Here is a 22,472-nt window from a genome sequence, read left to right as displayed (position 1 = left end):
GGGGGGGGGGCAGAGAGACCTAAAGGAGAAAGGAGAGAGGAGAGGCAGGCCTCCCTCTGAACCCGAGGAGAGCCGTAAAGATCCTGTTTGTGCCATGCTCTGGCCTCAGCATGTTTGTGATGGGCTAAGAGTAAGATTGGATTTTCTCTGGTAATGGTTCATGTGGCCTCCCAGACATTGTGCAACATGGTCACAAGATTACAAATGTCTTACTTAGGTGGTTAAGCAGTGGATCAATAATTATTTACTGCAAAGCAACCTCCTGAAAGCCTATGCCCCATACCCTAAAAATGGTCACAGGCATTCTTGTTATAATGCAGCAAAGGTGGATTGGAGACATACCCAGAAAGTTCAAGAAGGGATGGGCTCCTGCCAGAAACGACTCCTAGGTGTAGTTCCTGGGCATGAGGCAGACTGTGGAGAGGAAATAATGACAAGGGTAAGACATTTCACCACACAGAGGTCTTCTGACACATACCATTCAAATGGAAATGAAAACCGAGACAAATTAAGGAAAATTAAAAGCTCTCCTTGCTCCCTCCCCCTGCAAGATGCATTCTGTGGTGCATGGCCCACTTAAACAGATGTGAGAGGTCAGAGCTTTCCACTTCCAAATATATATCAGTCCCTCACTGAGGAGGAAGCATGAGGAGGGCTTTGGGAGGGGGGCTCCGGAGGAGATGGTGTAGCAAGCCCACCCTGATGGTGGCTCCCCAGATCTTCATCCCCACCTCACCAGCTCTGGCTCCTTTAAGCCTATGCCACTCTTCTAGCCTTTCTCTTGCAAGGGGAAAAATCGCCCTTAATATCCCACGTGGGTATTGTTGGGAAGAGGTACGCTTCCTTCTTCCTTCTTGGCTATAGAGTTGTCTGTTAGGGTATGTTATAAATAAATAATGTTTCTATAAGAGAAGAGAAGACTGAAGCAGGAAGGGGGAGGACAAGGTTTATCAGACAGAATAGGTGCCAGTTAGGAGAACCTGCAGTGGAATGTTAACATGGACTAAACAGGAAAACACGCTGCCGGCCGGGGAAGCTAAGGTGTGAGCAGCCTTGACTGGGTACGCAAGGGGTGGCCTCCAGGTGGACTGCCTTAAAGGGAACCTGGCTCAGACGGGGCAGGAAGGAGCTCCAGTCAGTGCAGCCCCTTAATTGCTTTGACAGTGCAGGCGGCTCTGGGGGATGTGGCTCCTGCGGGGAGATAGTGCAGGATTAAGGGAGCCCAGGATCTCTTGGGAATTATTTCCATGAGGGGAAAAAACAACAACAACAAAAGATACTCAAGCAACTCTAATGTTATAAAAGATAACTGTTTGAAAGACCTAATTGCTCCCATGGATCTCAGTATAGGAATGATATCTACCATGCATCTATTTTAATCAACTTGGGACTTCTGTCTAGGGATGTGTTCATTCATTCATTCAACAAAATCTTGATAAACATGCCCCATGTGCCTCTTGCGTTATACCTTTGGATAATATAAGCAAAGGAGGCAGGAACAGATGATAAGTAATCAGCATATTAAGTACAATATATATTTTAGAAGATGATAAGTGCTCTGGCACACACACACAAAACCAACAGAAAAAAAAAGAGGGGCGAGCCAAGAAGGAGGTAGTTGACATGATAAGTATGGCGGACATGGTGAGCCTTATGGAAAAAGTGACATATGGGCAAGGACTTAAAGGCAGCATAGAAGTGGCTACTGAGGGTATCTGGGAAAAGAGTGTTCCAGGCCAAGGAAACAGCAGAGCAAAAGCCCTGTGGTAGGAGGAAGCTTAGTCTGTTCTGAGTCAGCAAGGGTGCCCTGTTGTGGTGCCTTTGCCAGAACAGAGAGCGGGGGTGCAGGGTGGCAGACGATGGAGAGCTTGATGGTCTCTTGCCTCAAGCCCATTATGAGAACTTTGGCTTTTATTCTGATGGCAGAAGGAGGGAATGGCAGCGGCTGTCACTGGGAAGCTGCTGCTTTTCACCTGACAGGATTTCTGAGAGGCCAGCCAAGCAAAGTTGTTGTTGCTACTGCAGAAGAGGACCTAGTATGTTGTAGAGACCAAGGTATATGGGAGCTGAGGGGTCGGTCATCTCCATGGAGGTGCAGAAAAATCCCTGTGGTGCAAACAGCTTCCAACCATTCAAAGCCAAATGGGATTTTCTTTGCCATTTTAATTTCTTCCCCTAGTATTTGTCCAACCAATAGGTGGTGAGGTGTCAGGTGAAAAGAATACTGGATTAAGGGTCAGATACCAGGTATCTGTGAACTCTAGTCACCTTGATTAGTCTTAGACTTTTCTTAATGAGAATGATTAAACCCCATTGAGCTTCCCTCACAGGGGGGGGGGATGTGAACAGTCTTAAAGGGGGAAAAGAAAGGGATGGGTCTGTCAGCCACTCACTGCATGGCAGGCTACAGGTGGAGCTCAGCATGGTTTGTTTCTCCTAGTAAAAGAAAACCTGTTGAATACTGAGAGATCTAATGCAAATAAAAGGGTTTTTTTTGCCCCCCCCCCCCTTAAGTTGATAACATAATTAGGCTATTGCTCTGGAGAGGCTTTTTCTCTGTGTATTTTGGAGACTAGGACCCAAAGCTAGGAATGCAGGATTAAGACAAAAAACAAGGAATTTCTTGTGTGTTTTTGCCAGAATGGAAATGTTGATTATATCTCAGAGAGAAAACTCATTGAAGATAAAAATCTTCATTTTATTGATCTATTCATGACTAACAACAGTGCCTTCATGGGATAAAGAGTGAATAAATAAGAATTGACAAAGAAATAATGAACAGACGAGAAATGAATAGGTAAGGAATGGTTGCACAGGTGGATGGATGAACCGATGTTTGTGATTCTCCACAGTTCATTGCTTTTTGTTTGGTTTTGTTTTACATGGCTTTGTCACTTAAGGAGGCCTCTCTGGCTTAGGAAATTATTATTTTTTTACTTACAGAGTAAGAATTATAAAAAAAAAGATGTTGAATATATGGAAATATGCACAAGGAGACATTACAGAATCAAGTGCTCATTTCACTCTAGGCCACATTGAAAAATGGACTTTACGTGGAACTGAAGACATGGCCAGTGTTTTTCTCCCTCAGTGAAGTTCATCTTTCAGAGCCATAGGAACAGCATGAAAGGCAGTGTCTGAGCTCCTTTCTCCAGGAGCAGAAGTACACAGAAGGTCAGGGAATGGTGCCCTATCTACTTCCTTCTTGCGTTCCCTTTCTCCTCTTCAGCCTCCTTGCTTCACTCTGCCTCTTCAGCTTTTCTCCTCTTCTTTTAATGGATGTATTTGCCCTTTCCAGGTGCTCCACCTTGTTTTGTCTTCCCTGAAGACCTATCTGAATAATACCTGCATCTCCCGCTCTATTTCGCTACAGTTCTTCTCCATTCTTTCCTCCTCCGTGAGTTTGGCATGCTTCATCCCTTCCATCCGCTTCCAGCATGTGTCATGAAGAAGTTCCTGTTGGCTCATTTACCTTGGTAAATCTTTTTTTTCAAATAGTTGTGCTTTCTGACTCCTTTTACTTTGAATACTTAGTGAGAACACTTTAACCTATGTTAGTGGATGATTGAAGAAAAAAATCAGCCTTAACCATCTCTGAGAGAAGAATATGTTCAGTTTTTGAATTTACCTGGTAATTAGAAAGTAAGGTTTATGTGGGTCTAGGTGTCAAGAAAGTTTGGGGCCATATTTTTGAGATGTCCTGGAACATTACCTGGATCATGTGCTTATTTGTTTATAATGAATGACCCCTGCCTTGGAACATTATCAGTAATGATGATTTTGGCCTACTTAAATCTTTTGGAGCTTGGAGCTAGGGGTGAAGAAAAAGAAAGGAATCTGTCTCCAGGTCACTCTGCTTTCAGCCAAAGTCATAGCTAAATGTTTTGCCATGTTCCTCCATCATGTGTCTTTGCTTCCTCATTTGATCTATAAACTTAAAAAAAAAACACTTTTTTTAGTGTTTATTTATTTTTGAGAGAGACAGAGTGCAAGTGGGGGAAGGGCAGAGAGAGAGGGAGACACAGAATCCGAAGCAGGCTCCAGGCCCTGAGCTGTCAGCGCAGAGCCCGACGGGGGGCTCAGAATCATAAAACATGAGATCATGACCTGAGCTGAAGTCAGATGCTTAACCGACTGAGCCACCCACGTGCTCCTCATCTATACGCTTTTAAAGTCTGAAGCACTTCAAATCAGGAAAGGCAGAGGCCCGTGGCTTCTGTGCATACTCCTTGCCTGTGCCCAGGTGAGGGCAGAGTGGCTGCACCAGCAGGGTATGTAATGGAGCCAGACAGTTTGTGGCTTCAGTGACACTGGAAGCAAGAGGAGAGTATCCAATGTAAGATAATTCTTATCTTTTGAGTTGTTGCTCCTATTCCCGTTCTTGTTCCACTGAGAGAATTCACAATTTCATAGTCTCATCAAAAAAAAAAAAAAATGCATAGTGACCAGCAGTGAATGTGGGCAATAAAGCACATAAAGCATTTTGACTAGAAGTGAGGAAGTAGTTTTAAAACAATAAAGAAAGAAAGGCTTAGGGATTGAATGAACTAAAAACATGCATATTAACTGTGGTTGTTTCTTGTGGCGGTGAGGATCTTGGGAGACTTTTTTATCTTTTAGTTCATCAGTATTTTCTCCACTGATATTTTTGTAAACTATGTAATTGTATAATTAAATATAGTAACTTTTTTTTAAAGGAATGTAGTAAAAACTGTTGAAGTATGACTGACTTCTTATTAATGTCCAAGTGACCCCAACAATCTTAATTGCTTGGAACAAAACCTTTGCAAGACATGGGTGAGACTGAAGAATGCAGTTGTATGTTGGGATGCTAAGTGTATGGACTTTAGGGTAATCTGTGCAATTCTGAGACATGTTGATTTATGAACTAATTAATGGCACACCACAAAAATACTTAATAGAAACTTGCTCTACCCCCAGCCTGAAAAAACTTTTGAACAACAGGAAAATGGGTTTTGCATGTTAGAAAATTAAATTCAATATATATTTATGAGGCCATTCAAAATGTGGAGTCCTTTCCTACTAAGTCCCGAGTAAGCAGAAATGTACATGCATCAAAACCTAATTGTGCCAGAGTCTAAGGCTTGGGGAATAAATTAAGTCTTAAGCCAGAAAAGACATTGGACATTAATTTTATGGCTTATTATTGCTCCAATGATATGGGCATTAATAAATCCAACAGGAAGAAAGAATAAGGAAAAACAACAAATAAGACATACCTATTGGTTTTCCTTGGCAAAATGTTGATTGTTGATAATTCATTTAAAGTTGCACAGATATTTCTGCACTCCAGGGTCATGGTTCCAGCAGCTTGTTAATAGGGACCGAATAGGGTGTTGAATATTTCATGTATTTTTGATGTCCCCACTTCTTGTTTCTAAGGTGAGAAGGGAATGGAAATTATTTTATACTGTGTAGAACATTCAACATTCATCCCACAAACCTTTACTGAACACTTTGTTTGATAAAGTAGTATTATAGGCTATGGGTAAAATTTGATGGGCATTTAGAGGAGGGAGACATTATTTCAGGCTGGAAATAGAACTGTCTTTAGAACTGGCCTTTGAAATATCTGTAGGACCTAAAAGTACAAAAATGTGGCTAAGAAAGATTTCATGATAAAGAAGCAGTATGAACAAAGATGCAAAGATTGGAAAATGTGGGGCATGTAATAGAAATAGTAAGTAACTTAACTATGTGATAAAATAAGGTTCATAAAGGCACATAACAGAGCCAACCCTGGAAAGGAGGTAGGGGCCAGATAATGGTTAAGTTAAGAAACCTGGACTTTATGTGCTAGATAATGTAGTTATTGAACCAATTTTTACTGAGCACCTATTAGATGGGTCTGAGTAAGATATTAATATGAATATGAATAAGAAATGCTACCTATTCTCAGAGCCTCAGGGTAATATCACAGTCAAAAAAATTTCAGTACAGTCAATTTCAGTACAAAATGAAAAATCTATGTTAATACAATAAATGCAGGTCTATGCAGACCCATTAACAGGGCATCTAATATGTTCTTGAGGGTCAGGAAAGTTTTATTAGATAGATAACCTTAATTATGAATCTTGGGAATTTAAGCAAGAATGTATGGAAGAAAGTCATATTGTGTTTGGGAAAACTGGAATTACTGCAGGAAGGCTGGGACGTAGATTGTTGAAAGAGGGATGAGAGTAACCAAAGATGAGCTTAGCTAGAAAAGCAGGGAACAGACCATTCAAACATGTGCAAGCTGTGGCGAACTTTTTTACTGTTCACTGAAGTCTTGTTGCCCTCTTTTTCTGGACACAGGGAAGGACTATACTTACATACACCTTGAAATTAGGCATGGCCATCTGATTCCCTGTATCCAATGGAATGTGTATAGGAAGAAGCACTTAATTACTGGTATTCAACTCTATATCTGGTTGTGTTGTCATAAGATTATAAAAACATGTGTTGACATGGCAGTGTAATACTGAGCCATCTTGTAGAGGGCAGCTTCTGTGAAGAGTCATATCAGGTTCCTTTGAACCCATCAGACGTCGTGTGAATGAAAAATAAATGCTCTCTCTCACTGCCCTGCGAACACCAGCAGGGGTATACGGTTCCTGTGCTCATCCACTGCCCTGCTAAAGCTGGTGCACATTTGCAGACCACACAGGGGACTCTCCTTGATTGCCTGGTTTTAGTGGTCAGGGGGCCTTGCATTCCTGAGTCCACAGTACTGTAACAAACAGAGAGACAGCTCTTGGCAGGCCACCACCCCCAGGACACTACACAGCAGACTGAAACATATCCTCCAGTCTTCCTGTGAAAAAGGCCTATTTACTTGTCCTGGAGCTTCAACCTGAAAGGCATACTTTAGGTTTTCTATGCACCTAGAGGCTATGGAGTAGCTCTCAGGGAATGTAGGAATCTAAACCTAACACTAAAGAAAGTCATCAAATCACAAGAGAAGAAGAAAGGAACAAAGAGGAACTACAAAACAATCAGAAATAAATTAACAAAATGACAATAAGGATATACCTATCAATGATTAATTTAAATGTAAATAGACTATATTCTCTAATCAAAAGATACAGAATGGATGAATGTATAAGAAACAAAAACCCATCCATATGCTGCCTGCAAGAGACTCACTTCAGATCTAAGGACACAAACAGATTGAAAGTGAAAGAACAGAAACACACATTTCATGCAAATGGAAACCAAAAGAAAGCTGGAGAAAATATGAGACGAAACAGGCTTTAAAACAAAGACTGTGATAAAAGACAAAGAAAAGCATTACATAATGGTAAAGAGGTCAATTCAACAAGACAATATAACATTGTAAATATTTGTGCTCCCAACATAAGAGTACCTAAGTATACAAAGCGATTGTTAACAGACCTAAAGGGAGAAATTGACAGCAATACAATAGTAGTAGGGGACTTTAACACCCTACTTACATCAATGGCTAGAGTATCCAGACAGAAAATCAATAAAGAAACATTGGTCTTGAATGACACACTAGACCAGATGGTCTTAATAGATATATGCAGAACATTCCATCCAAAAATAGAAGAATACACATTCTTCTCAAGTGCACATGAAACATTCTCTAGGGTAGATAATATGTTAGGCCACAAAATAAGTCTCAATAAATTGAAGAAGATTGAAATCACATCTAGCACCTTTTCTGACTACAATATTTTGAAACTACACATCAATCATAAGAAGAAAACTGGAAAAGTCACTAATATGTGGAGATTAAACAAGATGCTCCTGAACAGCCAACGAGTCAATGAAGAAATCAAAAGTGGAATAAAAAAATACCTTGAGACAAATTAAAATGGAAATACAACATACCAAATCTATGAGCTGCAGCAAAAGCAGTTCTTAGAAGGAAGTTGATAGTGATACAAGCTGACATCAAGAGACAAGAAAAATCTCAAATAAACAATCTAACTTTACACCTAAAGCAACTTGCAAAAGAAAAACAAACGAAGCCCAAAATCAGTAGAAGGAAGGAAAGAACAAAGATCAGAAAAGAAATAAATGAAATAGAGATTTAAAAGACAATAGAAAAGAACTAAAATTAAGACCTGGTTCTATGAAATGATAAACAAATTGACATATCTTTAGCTAAATTCACCAAGAAAAAAGAAGGCTCAAATAAATTAAATCATAAATGAAAAAGAACTTGCAACTGATACCACAGAAATACAAAGGATCATACGAGACTACTAAGAAAAATTATATATCAAAATGTTGGCCAACCTTTAAGAAATGGTTAAATTCGTAGAAACATACATTCTTCCAAGACTGAATTAGGAAGAAATAGTAAATCTGAATAGTCCAATTACTAATAAGGAGATTGAAACAATAATCAAAAATCTCCCAACAAACATAAGCCCAGGACCAGACAGCTCTACTGGTGAATTCTACCAAACATTCAAAGATTTAATACCTATCCTTCTCAAACTCTTCCAAAAAATTGAAGAGGAATAAATGCTTCCAAACGTATTTTATGAGGCCAGTGATATCCTACTACCAAAACAAGACAAGGACACACACACACACACACACACACACACACACACACACATTATACTCCAATATCCCTGATTAATATAGGTGCAAAAATCCTCAACAAAATATTAGCAAGCCAAATTCAACTAAATTACAAGCATGATGCATCATGATGAAGTGGGATTTATTCCAGGCACACAAGGAAAATTGGACAGTCAGATACAAAAGAATGAAACTAAACCACTATCTTACACAAAAATTAACTCAAAATGGATTAAAGACTTGAATGTAATGCCTGAACCCATAAAACCTCTAGAAGAAAACATAGGTGATAATCTCCTTGACATTGATCTTAGCAACGATTGTGTGGATTTGACAGCAAAAACAGAGACAACAAAAGCAAAAATAAACAAACGGGACTACATCAAAATAAAAAGCTTCCACACAGCAAAGGAAAATTAAAGCAACAAAATTAAAAAGCAACACACTGAATGGGGTATTTGCAAATTATTTATCTGATAAGGTATTAATATCCAAAATATATAAATAATTCATACAACTCAATAGCAAAACAAACAAACATTCTGACTAAAATATGGGCAGAGGATCTGAATTGACATTTTCACAAAGAAGATGTACAGATGGCCAACAGGTACATGAAAAGATATTCAATATCACTAATCATCAGGGAAATATAAATAGAAACCATCATCAGATATCACCTCACACCTGTTAGAATGGTTATTATAAAAAAGACAAGAAATAACAAATATTGGTGAAGATGTGGAGAAAAGGGAGTCCTTGTGCACTGTTTTTGGGAAAGTTTTGAGAGTGTAAATTGGTGCAGTCACTATAGAAAATAGTATGGAGTTTCCTCAAAAAATTAAAAATAGAACTGCTATATGATTGATCCAGAAATTTTGCTACTAAGTATTCAGAAAATGAAAACACTAATTCAAAAAGATATATGGACCCCTATGTTCGTTGCAGCATTATTACAATAGCTAAGATATGGAAGCAACATAAGTGTCCATTGATGGATGAATGGATACATATATCCATCATATATATCCGTATATACAAATACTACTCAGCCATGAAAAAGAATAAAATCTTGCCATTTGTGACCACATGTATGAACCTTTAAATTATGTTAAGTGAAATAAGTCAGGCAGAGTAAGACAAATGGTGTATAATTTCACTTATATGTAGAATCTAAAAAACAAAAGAAACAAATGAAACAATACAAAGCAAAGCAAAATTCATAGATACAAGGAACAAAACGATGGTTGCTAGTGTGGAGGGGGTGGTTAGAGCTGGGTGAAAAGGTGAAGGGGATCAAGAGGTACAAACTTCCAATTAAAAATAAATCAGGCTTGGGGATGTATGCACAGCACAGTGACTATAGTTAATAATACTATAGCGCACACTTGAAAGTTAGCAAGAGAATAATCCTGAAAGTTCTCATCACAAGGGAAAACAATGTTTTGTAACTTTATATGGTGACGATTGGTAACTAGACTTTGTGGTGATCAATTCATAGTGTATACAAATATTGAATATCTTGTCTGCCTGAAACTAATATAATGTTATATATCAATTTTGCCTCAATAAAAATAAAGGAGGAAAATAAAAAGAAATGTATCATTCAGGTATGGAGACATTAGAGATTGTTTGTTACTTCAGCAAATCCCAACCTGTCCTGATTGATACCATTAAGCCATAGTTAAGAGTACATATTTTATTATGAGGGCATGAGGACTAATTGGAATGTTGGATTAAATTTTTGAAAGATTGCTTTCATGTCAATGTATAGGAAAGCAGAAAAGTATGTTCAATAATTAAGGTGAGAGATAATATGAAATTAAAATATGGCAGTGTGATAGAAGAGATTGATGCATAGGAGAAATGTTGTCATGATGGAATTTACATGATTTGTTGAGCAATGAGCTATGAGAATTGAGTGAAGGTTCTAGGATGACTAAGTTTCCCAGCCTCACGTACTAGAAGAATTAGGTTGCCTTTAAAAGAAATAAGAAGAGGGACACCTGGGTGGCTCAATCGGTTAAGGATCTGACTTCAGCTCAGGTCATGATCTCATGGTCTGTGGGTTCGGGTCCCCCATCGGGCTCTGTGTTGACAGCTCAAAGCCTGGAGTCTGCTTCAGATTCTGTCTCCCTCTTTCTCTGCCCCTCCCCTGCTTATGCTCTCTCTCTCTCTCTCTCTCTCTCTCTCTCTCTCTCTCTCTCTGAAAAATAAACATTAAAACAATTTTAAAAATTAAAAATGAAAGAAATAAGAAGTGTAATAGGAGAAATGAATTGGGGATGAAAGAAGAATTCAGTCCATGAGCTGATTTACAATCAAAGAATTCAAGACACTTTAGTGCTTAAGAATCACGTACTTCTAGGTGGTAGTTGACCTGAGGAAAATGACTACCTAGAGAAGAGGGTTGAGAACAGAAGCACAATCACAAATTTGGGGGACAGGAGCATATATAGGAGCATAGGAGCATAAGAAGTTGTTTTGCTGTGACAGAAGCTAAAGGAGAAGAGATTTTCTGGAAGGAAAAGGTATTAAATGCTGTAGAGACATTGAGAGAAATAAGGGCTGAAAAAATCCATTAGAACTGAGGTTCAGTAACCACACTGGAACTCCATGAGGAAGGGGTTTCCTGAAAGAATTGGAGCAGAGAATGGATTTTACAAGACAGAGAGGAGGGTGGGTGTTGGGAATTGGGAGGCAATGGGTATAGATGGATATTTTAAGAAATTTGCCCATGAAGGGATTTAAGAAAAGGGAAGATGGACTGGAAAAAAAATAAACTATAAATAAAAAGTGGAAATTTCTAAAGAAAGTTGACACAATGGTAATGAGTACAATTAGGACATCATAATTGTTAAAAGCGTGGGCCAGGGGGGCAGGTAAGCCTGGATTTGAGTCCCAGCTTTGTCAATAACAAGCTTTGTGACCTATTGAAAGGGGACCTCTCAGGTCTCTCAAATCCCTCTAAACAAGTGTTTTCTTGATCTGGGCCCTATCTACCTGTGTTCACCTCACCTCATACCTCCCTACCCTTTGCTCATTATGCTCCAACCACACTAGCACATAGTAAAAGGCTCCATAAATAAGAGCTATTTACAGCCCTTTGGATACAAAGATCCTCTGACCAAGGTTTGGAGTGGGCTTAGAGAGTTTCTGATCTTCAAAGAACTTGCTGAAGATTCAATTCCATTTGATGTCTATGTTTTGAGATGATGGTGGCTAAGGCAACATCTGAGGATGCAGGGAATTTATCTCAAGAATAGTTTAGGGCCTGGCCTGACTGGGGAGAAGGTGGGTCCTTGCCTGGTCATGAGAATAGGGAGAGCCCAGGTAAGGCGGTCTCCATCATCTTCACTAGATGTGATGCTATTCAGGGATCAAAGAGAGCATGTACAGGACGTGCCTGACGACTGCAGGGCATGGAGGAGCCTCTGTATGTGTGTGTAGTGATGGCAATGCTTACCCAAAATTAAGCCTTTAAGTTGTTATCTAGGTCTTTGGAATGTGAATGCATTTTCCCGCCATACTGTGTGTTCAGGGTGGCACCGAATGGCAAGAAATGAGATTTTATCAATAAAGATTTCATGAGCATCCGGTACCTATGAAGTACACCATTATTTTAAAGGGCAGAGTGTTGGGGCACCTGGGTGGCTCAGTCAGGTAAGCATCCAACTCTTGATTTCAGCTCAGGTCATGATCCCATGGGTTCCGTGCTGAGTGTGGACCCTGCTTGAGATTCTCTCTCTCACCCTCTCCCTCTGCCCTTCCCCTGCTTGTGCACGCTCTCTCTTTCTAAAAACAAATAACAAAATAAAAAATAAATTAAAAGTGTTTGTTTTGTTTTGTTTTTAAATTACACAAATTCTTGGCAACTACAGCTGCAGGGATCAGGCTGAGGACTACCCTGGAGAATGGAGCCCCACTGATGCTTCTGTATACACTGGCTTCTCTGAATCTATTTTGTTCTTAGGCAATTTGGGGGAAATAGAAGCAACACACTAGTTGCCAAAGCTGGATCACCCCCCTGGGACTTTCTAGGCCATTACTCCTCTGATAAATTATTGCACTTAAGGGTTTCATTGGAATGCATCGTCTTCATTAAAAGAGATATTACCAAGAGGATGTCATTATAGGGCCCAAGGAACAATAGTTTCAGAGTCAGCTTTTGAGCCATGTAAATCCACGGTCCCACTTCTACTAGGCATATATGAATAACTTTAGCCATTTTTACATAGCATGCGTCTCTATCATCTTATAGCAAAGTAGATAAAGTTATGCCCTAAACTTCACCAAGGGCATCCCAGAAACACAGTAAGTGTGTCTTGAGAGTCAGACTTGCTGACAAGGAGATCTACATGGGACTCATGACGAAGAATGAAAAGTCTGTTGTGGGGACTGAATATTTGCTCAGAATCCCAATTGTGGTCTAAAACCTGGTCCTCTCACAGACAGAGAGGTTTATCTGACAAAGAAAAGGAATGCTGTCTCGTAGAAGCAGGAGGCTTCTTTGGGAACCTTAACTCAGATTATAGATCCAGACCTTCAGTGGAGAAACAAGTATATAGAGACTTATACTTTTCTTTTGGTTCTACTTTTCAGGGACAGCCTATGTCATTAACCACTCATGACACCAGGCCATCCAGGAGACACATCCATTTATTCACAAATATTTACTGGTCACCTACAAAGCACCGGACATAAAATAGACAATAAAACAAAGCCCCGATTTCATGAAGTTTAAATTCTAACTGGGGAGTCGCTGGTAGATAAATGAGTATGTGTATGTAAACATTCATGCATACAGATAGTGCTAAATGATATGAAGAAAAATAAAACACGGGAAGAATATAGTGAAAAGGGGTGCAGATTAGCTAAGCAGATATCTGAGCAGATACCTAGGTGATATGAGGGATAAACTACATGCAAACCTAGAAGGAAACGCAAAAGCCCTGAGGTATGAATATTTGTGTATTTAAGGAACACGTAAGGAGTGCAGGTGACACAGCAGCATGAGTGTGGAGGGGGACAGTAGCTGGGGGATGAGTAGAGCTTCTCACCACACTTACCCATGACATATGACAGCCTTGGGGTTTTGTCATTCCTTGTTCGTCTTTCTTCCATGTTACCTTCACCTCCGTATCTTAAGTGATGGTAACTGTACTTGACACACAGTAAGTCCAAAGCAGAAGTAAGAAAGTCTGGAGTTTTGAAAAAGAAAGTTTGGAGTCAGAAAGTCTTTACTACAAATGTCACTCCATTACTTATTATCTGTATGTCTTGGGCAAAGCATTTAAACTCCTTCTGGGTTTCCCTATCTGGATAGGTACTAAGGATCCCAAACATGAAAGCTGTCAGATGGATGAAATGCAATACACCATGTAAAGTCCTCAGCCCAGAGCCTGCTGATGGTGAGCTCTCAATCAGTGGTGGCAATAGATGGGTTATAGATAGGTTAACAGGGTTCTGGCGGGTACATAAGTTGTTTTAGGGACAAGAGGCTGATCTTTAACTTATAATACTTGGAAAATTTGCCTGGCAGATGAGAAATAATTTGGAGGCTGATCTTTCTAGTTTTTTAATTTTTTTTTTTTTACTTCTCAAAACTCTATAAAAAAAAAAAAATAAAGAGGCTCCTGGGTGGCTCAGTCGGTTAAGCGGCCGACTTCAGCTCAGGTCATGATCTTGTGGTCTGTGGGCTCAAGCCCTGCGTCGGGCTCTGTGCTGACAGCTCAGAGGCTGGAGCCTGTTTCAGATTCTGTGTCTCCCTCTCTCTCTCTGCTCCTCCCGTCACTTGTACTCTGTCTCTCAAAAATGAATAAATGTTAAAAATAATTTTAAAAAAACCTAGCAATACCCCTTTACCAATTAGTTTCACTGTCTCCTTTGTTAGCAGCCATGATATGGGTCATAAACTAAAATGCTGAGCTGCATAGTATACAGCTTTTGGAAAGGATTTCTTTTTTTGGTCTGGTCCTAGACTGTTGGCTAGAGTAATCTGGGACTGGGTTCTACTTTCAATGATAACAAAAGTTTCCCTTATTCCCTGATAGGTATAAGAGGGATGTGTCTTCTATGTGTTTTCACAAGTAGTCCATATGCTTCTTCTCTATGTGAGCAAACATGGTATGGTAATTACTGGTCTACCAGTTTAGACTGAAAGTCATTGGATGTGTTGCATCCACACAACTCCTGAAACAGAATGCTACAGGCACCAGTGACAGTCACAACAAAGTTTATTGCAATGAGAGGCAAGGCAAACCGCTAGATTGGGACCAACACTCTTGACCAGAGTATGGTCTCGAACAGCCAAGGTTCAGAGCTTTTATAGCCGACCACATCATCTTATTATCACCTGGGAGCAGAACAAAGGAATAGTTCCCAGGTGGAAACAGTTCAAACAGGCCCTTGCCCCAATCCAATCAAACACTAATCCATCCCTTGATTGATAGGATAAGGCTGTTATCTCTTAACCTATAGTGTTAAAACAAAGCTGTTATTTCTTAAGGCTACAGGTTAGCCCTACACTACAATTTAACCCTTACATTTCCCTTTTCTTGTCCGTGAATCAATCCCTTGATTCATCGTTAGGAACTAAGGGGACATAGTTGGACCTAATCATCATAATTTTTATTTCACCAACTCGCCTCTTGACATACTGTACTAACCAATTAATAATGCATGGGCTGATAGTTAACCTCAGAAGTAACAATAGCAGTGGCCCAGCCATGGTGGTGAGCAGCGATGTGAGCCAGGGGGACCAAGAGTGATACCAATTATTGCTGGCCTCCCTGGCACGTTCCCTGGCTCTAACATTGTTCCTTACTAAACTGAGGGTCTCTCATTGCTCCAGAATTGTTGGCATGAGACACTAGGCACCAACCCTGCCCTTGGAGGTCCCCTAGGGTTAAAATTGGTCTCAAACCCCAAGGGCATAATGACATCATACATTCGGAGGCCCCAAGTGTGCCCAGTATCTCAGAATGAGGAGAAAATAGATGAGCTGGTGTTGGGTTACATTTTCCTTGGGCCTCACACTGGGGGTTCGGGGTTCTAAGGAGAGTAATTAGGGGGTCAAGGTCCTGTCCTGTTAACCAGTGGGCTAGCGTCTCACAACCCCATTTGGTATAGTGGTATTGACCCTCTCCTTCACATTCATTTTTTTTTTTCTATCTGCATCTTAAGCAAATTTCACTCTAGTGCCCTATTTCCACATCCACAATTGTTCTCCCCAATGTTCCTGAGAGCTCTTGCCCAGGTTTACAACCCCCATCCTTCTCCTACCAGGTCACACAGGTCGAACAAGAAACAAGGCATAGTACGAGAGGCGTTAGAGGTTACCACCTTCCGTGTGACAGTGTCTGAGTTCCCATTAGTATGGCCAAAAAGACAAGGGGTGCAGTTCCACACAGTCTCCCAAGCTTATATAAACCCAGACAATTATTATTCCCGCATCAGTCTTATCTTTAAAGGATCCTCTGGGTGCCTTTTGACCTTCCATCGCTGTTTGTTCTCTGGTCCCGTATCAGTCCTGGGTGTTTCTGCCTCCACACAGTTTTTCTTAACCTGAGAGTGATGAATCCAGGTTCGGACACCGTCTGTCTTCACAGCCGTTGGTGTAGTCAGGATCACGGTACGTGGTCCTTTCCAGAGCGGCTCCAGGGTTTCAGGCTTGTGCCTCTTGAACCAAACTAAGTCTCCTGGTTGAAAGGGGTGGGGAAGAACAGGAGGATGGACGAAGGCTTCTTTCAAGGCCTTAGTTATTTCCTTTTGTACAAGATACAGGGCCATGAGTGAAGCCAACAAGTGGTCCTGTTCTCCTGTTCCTTTATGTCGTCCCCTAGCCTTGGCAAGATAGGTGGAGGTCTGCCAAATAAGATTTTGTAAGGGGACAATCCCTTGATAAATGGAGTATAACGCACTCGCAAAAGGGCAAAAGGCAGAACATCAACCCAGTTTTCGCCAGTCTCAAGGGACCATTTGGTTAAGGTCTCCTTTAGAGTCCAATTCATCCTTTGTACTTGACCGGAAATCTGGGGTCTATATGCGTGATGTAATTTCCAATCTATTCCCAATGCTCTGGCTAGACCCTGCAATACCTGTGCTGTGAAGGCCGGGCCATTGTCTGATCCTATGCTCAAAGGCAGCCCGAATCTAGGAATTAGTTCATTTAATAATTTAACTGTCACCTGAGCCGTTTCTGATTTAGTGGGGAACGCCTCAACCCATCCGGAGAAGGTGTCCACAAAAACGAGCAGATACTTGTATCTGTATTTCCCTGGTTTAATTTCAGTAAAATCTACTTCCCAAAACCAGCCTGGCTCAGTTCCTCTATCTCTTTTAGCTTCTGAAACCTTATTTGCACCCTGATTTACTTGGGCACAACTTACACATTTTTCAACCGTCTCCTCAATCTCTTTTCCCAGCCCTTGCGCCCTGAACTTCTTCCCGCACCAATTCCACCATCTTTGCTTTTCCCAGAGGAGTCCTTTGGTGGAGCAGACGCACCATGCGTTGCCCAAGTGCCGCGGGTAAGAGTATCTTACCTTCAGGATCCTGAAACCACTTTTGTCCCGGTATCATACTTCTTCCTTTTCTTGAAATCCACTCCAAATCTTTAGGAGTATAATTGGGCTCCTGCGGAAGCAGGGGGTCTATCAAGATCCGTAGCGCCAAAGCACTTTTACTTTCAGTTAGGGCAGCTTCCCAGGCTGCCGCTTCAGCCAGGCAGTTTCCGACTGCCTCTAGGGTGTTGCCTTTTTGAGGTCCTGGACTGTGAATGATCGTGAGTCTCACAGGTTCCCAGATGGCTGTTACAAGGTCTAGAATTTCCGCTTTTTGATGTCCTTGCCCTCGCCATGAGGAGGCCGCACTTAATAGATGGACCCGTGAACATGCACAGTTGCAAAGGCATAGCGGCTGTCCGTATAAACATTAACTGACTTGTTTTTACAGAATTTCAGAGCTTTAGTTAGCGCGATGAGCTCTGCGCACTGGGCTGAGGTTCCCGGGGGAAGCGTCTATTGCCATAGAACCTCGCCCTCTGTCCTAACCGCAGCAACATCATACCTTTGCCCTTGAAACACAAAACTACTGCCATCTGAAAACATGTTGATATCAGGATCCTGTAGGGGAATGTCCGTGAGATCGGAGCAGAGGAACGAAACTGTAGCTAAGGTCTCTGGGCAAGAATGTAGAGGGGGACCTAGTCCTTCGGGCAGCAAAGTAGCTGGGTTTAAGGCTGCGGGGGCACAAAAACGTATCCGGGGCTGGTCGAGCAGCAATGCTCGATACTGGGTAATCCAAGCATTTGACAGCCACCGTTCTGGGGTAGCCCGCAGTAAGGCCTCCACTTCATGCGGCCCTGTAACAGACAATGTCTGTCCCAGGGTTAGTTTATCTGCATCTTTGACTAGTAGCGCGGTGGCAGCTATCTGTCGAACGCATGTGGGCCATCTGGAAGCAACTGGGTCTAGCCTTTTGGATAAACAGGCCACTGGTCAGCCTCAAGTTCCCAGGAGCTGAGTCAGAACTCCCTTAGCTACTCCCCCTTTCTCAGCTACAAACAAATGGAATGGCTTAGTGGGATCTGGCAGGGCCAAGGCTAATGGGGTCATGAGAGCCTCTCGTAAAGCTTGGAAGGCTTTAGTTTGAGTCTCCCCCCATGTGAAGGACTCCGGAGACCCCTTGAGAGTGGCATACAAAGGGACTGCCAGTTCAGCAAAGCCAGGTATCCATAGTCTGCAATAGCCTGCTGCCCCCAGGAACTTGCGAGCTTGTTTGCGAGTTTTAGGCTGAGGAATATCGAGTATAGCATGAATTCTTTGTTCACCGAGATAGCGCTTACCTTTTTTAATGTTGTAACCTAAATAAGTGACCACAGTGTGACAGATCTGCGCTTTTTTGGCTGACACTCGGTATCCTAGTTTTTGCAGAAGACTCAAGAGTTCCTTGGTGGCACTCAGGCATTCTGAATGAGAGGGGGCTGCCAGCAAGATATCATCAACATACTGCAACAGAGTTACCTGCGGTTTGGAGATTCAAAATGGTTCTAAATCCTGGTTCAGGGCTTCATTGAAAAGAGTAGGGGAGTTTTTGAATCCCTGGGGGAGTTGCGTCCAGGTGAGCTGTCCAGCTGTTCCCTCTTCTGGATTGGTCCATTCAAATGCGAACAGTGGCTGGCTCTGTGGGGCCAGTGGGATGGCAAAGAAGGCGTCTTTTAAGTCCAGAACTGTATAATACACCTCAGAAGGGGGAAGCAGACTAAGGAGAGTATACGGGTTGGGTACAGTGGGATGAATATCCATTACTCTGGCGTTTACTGCTCTCAGATCTTGAACTGGCCGAAAGTCGGATGAGTTAGACTTTCGGACAGGGAGAAGTGGAGTATTCCATGGCGACTTGCATGGGGTCAGAATGCCCGAGTTGTGCAAATGCTTGATGTAAACAGTGATTCCCCGCCTAGCCTCCCAGGACATAGGATATTGTTTCAGTCTTACTGGAAACACGGACGCCTTAAGTTCCACAATTATTGGGGCTTGATGAATCGCCAGTCCAGGTGGATTGGTCTCAGCCCATACCTGGGTAAAGTCCGCCTAGAGACTTTTAAGGAGGGGATCGACTGTGTGAACATTTTCATTGGGTACCCGGGGTATGTAGGCCCTCTTTCCCAAGTGGCACAGTCACCATTACTATTGTTGGGCCATCCTGGCTGACTTTAACAGGCATACCCCCTTCAGTGAATCTCAAAGAAGCAGTTTATGTAATAGGTCTCTACCCAGTAATCCAGGGTAGGGGCATTCAGGCATGATTAGGAAAGAATGTGTAACAGTTTTATGGCCTTGAGGCAGCTTTCCCATAGTCCTGGAAATGGGTTAGTATGAGACTCAGAGGGGTGGGGGTACTCTGATTTTGATCCATGACAAAGATAGGCAAAACCGAGAAGGATGCCCAGACAATCAACAGAAAGAAAATAATTAAGACACGAAGAGAACACAAGTTCGAGATCTCGAGGCCAGTAGGCCGCAGTAGCCACCTGAAAATAGGATCCTTTCTAACAAAAACCAAACCAAATGGGATCCACTGGCGTCCCGGTAGGAACCCTGACTCTGGGTCGATAGCCGCGTCCAGCAGACCCTTCTCGAGTCATTCAAATTGCGTGCCCCAATCCTTACCTCTCCCAATCCCGATCCTCCTTCCAGGGGTCGGTGGAGCAATCCGAGGAAAGGACCCTGTTTCAGACTTTTAACTTTCCCGGCCAATGCACCAAATGTTGCATCCACATGACTCCTGAAACAGAATGCTACAGGCACCAGTGACAGTCACAACAAAGTTTATTGCAATGAGAGGCAAGGCAAACCGATCGATCCGGACCAACACTCTTGACCAGAGTGCCGTCTCAAACAGCTGGGTACAGAGCTTTTATAGCCTACCACATCATCTTATTATCACCTGGGAGCAGAACAAAGGAATAGTTCCCAGGTGGAAATAGTTCAAACAGGCCCTTGCCCCAATCCAATCAAACACTAATTCATCCCTTGATTGATAGGATAAGGCTGTTATCTCTTAACCTATAGTGTTAAAACAAAGCTATTATTTCTTAAGGCTACAGGTTAGCCCTACACTACAATTTAACCCTTACAGATGGTTTTCCAATAGCTACCTGATTTTCATTATTGAATCCCTACCACCTTAGATGCATTTACCATAAAGCTAGTGTACTTTAGGCTTCAGGTTCCTAACTTGCATTGTGCCTTTACTTGGGGGGTAGGGGGAAGAGTCCTTTAACAAAAGTTCACATGACCATTTAATTTTGGTAAAAGTTGCATAAGTTAGATATTTTAATCACAATCAGTTACACTGCCGGGTATTCCCCACTGACTTCCCCTCTGTCACACTCCCTCTTTGTGGTGAGTCGTGTTGGTGTGGCCAGGAGTGAGTTTTGGATTCAGCTAAGAGAGGGTTGAGTTGCATAGATATTTAATTTTAGTTTAATAAGATATATTTCTGTGGCTCCCATTCACTTTTTTGGTATAGCTAAGTTATTACTTGCTGATCCAATCCAAGAACAGCTTCCAGATATAACCCCACTGCCTCCTGTGCCAACTCGTCTGGTGTTGGGATATAATGATGAAGGGCCAGAGGTTGTGCTTTGAAATGAGTGTATTCCTATGGCTCCAAGCAGGGGAGGCATAGGGCGAGTAGAAGAGAAACAAGGTTTGAACTATATGGTGCCTGAAGTTAGTCTATGAAAAATTCTTCCAATCATCAGTTGTATAAAATCCTAAGGGTTTGGTTCTTGTTGCTGGAAGCAAATCAAAAGAGTTCTCTCCTTGATAAATGTTTTCCCAAATTTGCTGGCAATTCTGAAATTTTATATTACACTCCTTATAATTAGTTGTGAAGCTGGAAAAAAAAACCACTTCAAATTGCCAATTATCAGAAACAAATTTTGATTAATGATATTGAAGAGAAGACTAACATATCTTCCTTTTCTGTCTACAGAAAACGATATTATAAAATCATTGTCACTGAAAGGTGATGAGGAATATGTGCCCAAAATTGTTAGGGAAAGATATTATAGAGGTGTGATAGGTAGTTAATTAACAAAAATGTTACACTACTTTTCTGGATTTTGTAATGTCTGTGATGATTGTTGGCTTCAGCATTTTTTTTTTGTTTGTTTGTGTTTTTCCATTATTCTACATAAGTATTCACTTTTTGACCTAACTTTACATTCTTTTCTTAAACTTATATAAGCTTCAGGATCCACAAAGCTGGATCTACTTCCGCCTACTATTTAGCATGGCACCTGGCTCATCATAGGTGCTCATTAGACACTTACTAAGTGAATGAATGAATAAAAAATATGACCAGAGGAATCAGTCTCCCTCTTTAGACCATGGTCTCTTTATCTGAAAAATAATGGAGCTAGGGTAAGAGGGCTAGAGGTGATACCTACCCAGTGTTCTTTTACTGCTAATGTTCCTAATTCAGTATTCTGGAATTTTCTTTGGTGAGTAGGAGTCACATTCCATGTGCTGAGTTTGCTTATGCAATCTGTGCCCCTTGAGTGATCACCTGAGCACTGGTCTGTATTTTAGTGCCCTAACCTGCTACCCAACTCAAGCAATTTCTGAGCCGTGTGACTCTATCATTCAGTGTTTCTGTTTCTACCACACACTCAGATTAGAATGCTGTCATGCAAATCACAGAATCAGATTTTGAGCTCTCTACTTCTCCAACACTTTTGTCAAATCCATATCTTTATCCCACTGCCTCATTTCCCCAAAGAGAGTTTAAAATAGTATCTAAAAATCTCTCTCTTCCCACATGATTCTCTTAAGGATGACCCACAAGGATATAATAACTGAATGAGGACTGACATTGATGTCTTACCTCCTATTAGCAAATCCAACACAAAGAATCACACCACACAGAAACCTGGCTGATGTGTATTTTTTTTTAAAGAACACAATTTAACTCATTAAACAGTCCCCTCATGTCAAATTCTCCATCAGCTGAACATCCTACACACTTTTCGCTGAGAACATCTGTGACAGTCTGGAACGTGTTTTTTTTCCAGTGTTTGACTTAATGCTTACTCTAAGTATCAGACACTTTCCCAGATCCTGTGATATATCTTAGTACAGTTTTAGTGAAGAGATGTCAGTTATGTCTGTATCTTCAATAGTGTCAATCTGAATTGAAAATATGCCTTGTTCTTACTAACAGAGCTTTTAATTCACTGGCTGATGGTGTCAATAATGCTGTCAATTGATGGCTCAAGATCTATAGCTGAATATGTCTTCTATTTAAATTTACAGCTTCTTTAGAACTAAACAATTCGTTTTTCAATGTGAATGAGAAATTCAGAAACAACAGGAAAGCGATTGATTTAAGTCTCTCAA

General features: G+C 41.3%; 1 long non-coding RNA gene across 2 annotated transcripts; it reads right to left on the bottom strand.

The window, feature by feature from the left end:
- Nucleotides 1–221: 221 nt before the first annotated feature.
- On the bottom strand, nucleotides 222–19,178 carry LOC123598354. 2 transcript variants are annotated; one of them, XR_006712565.1, is made up of 6 exons: nucleotides 17,109–19,178; nucleotides 15,904–16,262; nucleotides 13,632–13,763; nucleotides 5,241–5,398; nucleotides 3,713–3,934; nucleotides 222–414 (listed from the first exon to the last, which is right to left on the bottom strand). It is a non-coding gene; the product is annotated as an uncharacterized LOC123598354 (long non-coding RNA). The 2 variants fall into 2 exon arrangements; XR_006712566.1 differs by lacking the exon at nucleotides 3,713–3,934.
- Between the last annotated feature and the right edge of the window lie 3,294 nt (nucleotides 19,179–22,472).

This window comes from Leopardus geoffroyi, chromosome C1 (assembly GCF_018350155.1).
Source record: "Leopardus geoffroyi isolate Oge1 chromosome C1, O.geoffroyi_Oge1_pat1.0, whole genome shotgun sequence".
Classification (NCBI taxonomy): domain Eukaryota; kingdom Metazoa; phylum Chordata; class Mammalia; order Carnivora; family Felidae; genus Leopardus; species Leopardus geoffroyi.
Note: the sequence above shows the minus strand (reverse complement) of the source record. Positions and strands in the feature narration are given on the sequence as shown.